Genomic DNA, 6000 nt, shown 5'->3' with positions numbered 1-6000 from the left:
ATCCTATTCGGACTAGGGGGGAGGGGGCGCGCGGCCTGCCCTTGCCGGCCCTCCTCTTCTCCCTTATGGCCCATGTAGGCCCAATAACCCCCGGGCGGGTTCCGGTAACCCCCCGGTACTCCGGTAAAATCCCGATTTCACCCGGAACGTTTCCGATATCCAAATATAGGCTTCCAATATATCAATCTTTATGTCTCGACCATTTCGAGACTCCTCGTCATGTCCGTGATCACATCCGGGACTCCAAAAAACCTTCGGTACATCAAAACAGAAAAACCCTAATTACGATCGTCACCAAACTTTAAGCGTGCGGACCCTACGGGTCCGAGAACTATGTAGACATGACCGAGACACTTCTCCGGTCAATAACCAATAGCGGAACCTGGATGCTCATATTGGCTCCTACATATTCTACGAAGATCTTTATCGGTCAGACCGCATAACAACATACGTTGTTCCCTTTGTCATCGGTATGTTACTTGCCCGAGATTCGATCGTTGGTATCTCAATACCTAGTTCAATCTCGTTACCGGCAAGTCTCTTTACTCGTTCCGTAATACATCATCCTGCAACTAACTTATTAGTTGCAATGCTTGCAAGGCTTGAGTGATGTGCATTACCGAGAGGGCCCAGAGATACCTCTCCGACAATCGGAGTGACAAATCTTAATCTCGAAATACGCCAACCCAACAAGTACCTTCGGAGACACCTGTAGAGCACCTTTATAATCACCCAGTTACGTTGTGACGTTTAGTAGCACACAAAGTGTTCCTCTGGTAAACGGGAGTTGCATAATCTCATAGTCATAGGAACATGTATAAGTTATGAAGAAAGCAATAGCAACAAACTAAACGATCAAGTGCTAAGCTAACTGGATGGGTCAAGTCAATCACATCATTCTCCTAATGATGTGATCCCGTTAATCAAATGACAACTCATGTCTATGGTTAGGAAACATAACCATCTTCGATTAACGAGCTAGTCAAGTAGAGGCATACTAGTGACTCTCTGTTTTTGTCTATGTATTCACACATGTATTATGTTTCCGGTTAATACAATTCTAGCATGAATAATAAACATTTATCATGATATAAGGAAATAAATAATAACTTTATTATTGCCTCTAGGGCATATTTCTTCAGCGGGATGGCGACAGTGGTTGCTGTTGTATGGGTGACGACAATGGCTCGCACGACGGTGGGTGCTCCCTGTAGCGCCTGGAATCGGGGCGGCGACCCCTCTTCATCAACGGCGGCGGAATCCGGGGTCGTGTGGGCATTCGATGTCTGGATCTCGAGGTGGTGACGGCCTTCTGAGGCTGGTGACGGTATGGGCCGTCCCTTCCATCAACAGATCGGGTTCGATGCGGCTCGGCAGGTGACACATGTGCCTCTTTCGGAGTTGTCGGGCGGTGCTTGTCGCCGGCAGATGAAGCCACCGGTGGATGCGCCACCGGAAGATGCTACGCACGACATCTTATATGGGGACGTCAAGTCATGCCTGCTACCGACATGTGATGCACCGTGGCTCTGGGGAGGTGTCATGTTTAGTTTGTTTTTGTCGGATCGAAGTGGTGCGACAGTAGCGGGAGGCAGGCGGTACGTGACATCTTTGTCTTCCGCTGTCTCCTTCAGAGGTATCCGGCTATCGAGGTGTCGGTATACGGATAAGGGCGGATGGTACAGACGGCTTCAGCGACGAGTTTATGCACTCCGGTGGAAACACATGATCTCTGATCAGACTATGTCGTCGCGTGTCTGTGTCGTGTCCTTGATGAAGGTGGTGGATTGAAGCTTGATTTTAGGGATGAGAATCCGGAGTTCAACCTTGTGGTGGGCTCGTCATCATTGGCGCACGTGCGGCGATTCTTTCTTAAAAGTGTAGCCTAAAAGTTGTGCATTTTTCGTTTATGTTGTGTCTCGTATCATAGGCATTAGTGGCTATCGAGGTATTGTTGTGAGGTATTCGGCCTGAGGGTTTGTTTTCTGTTTTATTTCCAGATCGTTAGTGTTCGACCGCTGAATTTTGCACTATTAATAATATATGGATGCATGCATCGTCCCGATGGAGAGGCAGGGTTATCCTCCTTTTCGAAAAGAAGAAAACCATGTGAAAGACGTAGATGATTACGTAGTCTCATGGTCACCTACCTCGGCATTACCTAAGCGCCGCCTTAATCAATGTGATAGCTTAAGCTGCACAGTTGTGGCTACTAGTACAAAAATGATTCTCGTAATTAAACTTATCGCGCTGATCGCGTGGATCTAATATAATGCCGTTGCCGTACTAGTCACATGGGGACCTAGCTTTTTATAATTCCGGCCGGTCGCCGTCGCTGTATAAGAAAGGCAACTTCTTTCCTAGTTTATACTAAATCGAACAAAACGACGCGGGGCCATCGACGGGAATAGCCATGCCGTTCCAAGTCAAGACTCTGCTTCTCTGGCGTAAGCTAACTAGCTGGCTAGCTGGCTAATTAAGCAACCTCATGTGACCATGATTTGATTGATTATGATCTCTGATGCAAACCGTACTAGTAGTACTTATTAAATGTTAAATTCGACGATACATGTATATATAGAGGAGCGCATATAGATCTAGTACATAGTACTGTACGTACTTTCTCCGTTTGTAAATACCTTGAATACTAGGTTTGCTAGAAAAAAATACCAAGAATTAGGCCAGCTCCAATGCGCGACTCTAAATGGACGTCCACTTTATCCGGATTTCGTCCGTTTGGGTGTGACAATGTGGCCATGTCCGTTCGGATTCGTGGATGCGTCGGCCGTGTGCCGAACGCGCGGCCGCATTTCGGCCGCATCTTGTCCCCATGCATGCAAAATTGAGAAACAAAGGATTTAAAGCCGTGGTCGCGGTTCGCACTAGTTCACGCCGGTCGGCAACACAACCGGCAGCCTATAGTCTGACGCCGGCAACAAAGCCAAGGGCCGGCACAGGAGCCAGCCTTCAAAAAGACATGTTTCACGCCGGCAACAAAGCCAGCGGCCGGCACAGGAGCCAGCCTTCAAAAGAGACAAGTTTTCTCGCTGGCAACAAAACGAGCGGCCGACATAGGTGCCCGCCTTAAAAAAGGACCGCAATCGCCGCCATCGCGGCCGTCGTCTCACCTAGATCATGCCGTCGCAGGAAAACATCTCCTTCTGCCGGTTCATGAACTAAGTCTTCCTCTCCGATGACATGTTGTTCTTGTCGACAATCATGATCGCTAGTGGCACCTCCTTGGCTTTTGTGTCGGCATTGGTGGCCTCGATCTCTAGCTTCTTGAGTTGAGCGGCCTCCTCGATGTCAAGGTTCCTCTTCTCCATGGCCTCCTCCATGTCAAACTTCTTTGTTTGAAGATCTAGGTATATCTTCATTTGCTCCTCCCTCCCTTTGCTCGTCCTCTCCTCCCGCATTTCCTTTTGGTTCATCATATCCTCCAAAGTTCCTTGCAAGGCTATAGAAGACGCATCACGCTTCTCGTCAGACTTTGAGCTTGTCTTGCCCCTCGGCCTCTTGAGCACGTCTCCCGCATCAGCCTCGGCCGCCGCCGCCTACTCTCCTCTCTTCTTCCTACGAGCATTGTATTGGTCCTTGAACTTGGGGCAACCTTTGATGAGCACCCAGCAATGCGTGAGAGCGAATGGCTTGTCTTTGTGCCGGGCCTTGAAGGCTTCCAAAGATTGGAATGCCTACACAATCAAACATGCGGCCACAATTGTAACATGAAAGGACATAGAATACATGAAACTTAAATGGCAATGCCAACATGAATGGACGCATGATGGAAAAGAGAGGAGTTCATACCAAGTCACCAAGGCCTAGGCCGCTCACGGGACGGGCTTTGACACTCTCAAGCGCGGCACAATATTTGTTGCATTCTTATTGGATGAATCCCCACCTTTTTTGGATTGAATGATGCCGCAAGTGCTTGTGAATTGGTAGGGGGCAAACTTTCTTCGCTCATGAATGTTCTTGTGAACTCGTGTCCAAAAGACCACTCCTTTTTGCTCGGCACCTTTGATCGGATCTTGGCCGATTTCCTTCAAACTCTCGAAAATCAAAGTGTCCTCGGCTTGGCTATATGATCCTGTGCGAATGCTCTTCCTCCTCTTTTGTGCTTCGGCCTTTTGGGTGAGCTCGTCAATGAAACACAGTGGCTCCGCGGAAATTTCGACCTCATCTTCTTCATCTTCACAATACAAGTAATCATCTTCATGCCACGAGTTTCCATGGTCGTCCTCATCGGCATCATCATGGCCGCCAAACTGAGAGTCATCATAGGTACCACGGCCATCCCGGCTTTAGGTCGCGTCGGCATCAAAAGGTTGCTCTTGGTCGTCGACGTGGAGCGCCTCACCATGGCCCTCAAAGATGACATTCTGCATGAACGAGGAGTAGTACGGGTCGTCGACCGTCGATGTCTGCGTTGGCGGTGGCATATCGCCGAACAGCTTGCGGGCGTCGGCAATGGTAGCCGCCTCGAACGACCGGGGCTGCTTCCTTTGCGCGCCGTCTTCACAATGGCTAGCGCCACTGTACCCCGGCGTGATGTCGAGGTCGATGACACCCGCGGGCGTAGTCGGGTCAACCACCACGCAGTCCGTCAACATAGAGAATCACGTCTGCCCATGGCCATGCGGCGGCGGAGCACAAAAATCCGGCGTGCCGTGTGAGATGGACGAGCTAGGGGAACGGTGCTGTGGTGGTCGATGGGCCAACGAGCCTGTGTTGGCTGTAGCCGAGAGAATGGCCCGCGTGGGGCGGGCCATACCACCCATCATGAGGAGGGCATGCACCTTGGAGACGATGGACTCCTTGTCGTCGATCTCGGCCTAGTGCTGCATCGCATGCCGCATGGCACATTCAGATGCGTACTGCGCGGCGGCCTTCTTCTCCTTTTCCACGGCTCGCCGGTCCCTCCTCTTGGTCGATTCCCTGTCGAGCTTGGCGGCGGATGCCGGCAAGAGCTCCGACGCGGCTTCTTCGCCACGGGCTTCTTCGCGGCATGTGGTGGGTCGCCAGGATTCGCGTCGTCGGCCATGGTGGATAGAGAGAGGGCGAAGGCCGGGGGCACGGGAGAGTGGAGGGCGGGGGTGCGGGAGAGTGGAGGGCAGGGCGCGGGAGGTTTTGGAGGAAAATGAGGGAAAGTGGCCAGCTATACCACCGACGGGCGGGCCAAGGAAGGACAAGGGCGCGCGTCCTGCCGGTCCACGCGATGTCCGCTCAGCCGCAAACTCGGCTCAAACTTGGGCCGGGAATGGGTCGAAAGCAGACAGAAAATGAACAATGGTCCATTTGCGGCCACGCGTTGAGAGGCCTGCTTTGTCCGTTTACCCCCAAACGGACGCGGCCGAACAAGATGGGGTCGCGCGTTGGAGTTGGCCTTACTATCTTCGCATGAGATGATCCTGCCGAAGAATGAAGGTGTGATAACCCACAAGTATAGGGGATCGCAACAGTTTTCGAGAGTAGAGTATTCAACCCAAATTTATAGATTCGACACAAGGGGAGCTAAAGAATATTTGCAAGTATTAGTAGTTGAGTTGTCAATTCAACCACACCCGGAGAGTAACTATCTACAAAAAAGTGACCAGTAGCATAGTAATATGATAGATTTGATAGTATTGGTAGCAGCAACAGTAACGGTAACGGTTATACACTGGTGCGCGTCAGTCCTAAACAAACGGTTTTTAACCCCTTTCCACGACAGCATTTGGAACCATCGCCAAGTGAGTGTGGGCGATAGGGGAGTCCTTCCCACACGACCCATAAACCATTGGGGATATGCCTTCCTGGCACACACGTTCGGCAAAATGAGGTCGCGTGCGACCGGCGAGCACTCAAATACGGAAATATGTACAGTAGAGCTAAGAAAATACAAGTATACGACGAAATTATTTCCGGTCGCTAGTACATCCCACATAGTCAGTCCCCGCTAAATGTTTTCGTTCGTATGCACATCCCACACAGTCGCTCCAAGGAAAACATTTTCGTTCA

Source organism: Triticum urartu, chromosome 2 (assembly GCF_003073215.2).
Source record: "Triticum urartu cultivar G1812 chromosome 2, Tu2.1, whole genome shotgun sequence".
NCBI classification, from domain to species: Eukaryota; Viridiplantae; Streptophyta; class Magnoliopsida; order Poales; family Poaceae; genus Triticum; species Triticum urartu.
The sequence above is the reverse complement of the archived record's forward strand: the minus strand, read 5'-3'. Positions refer to the sequence as shown.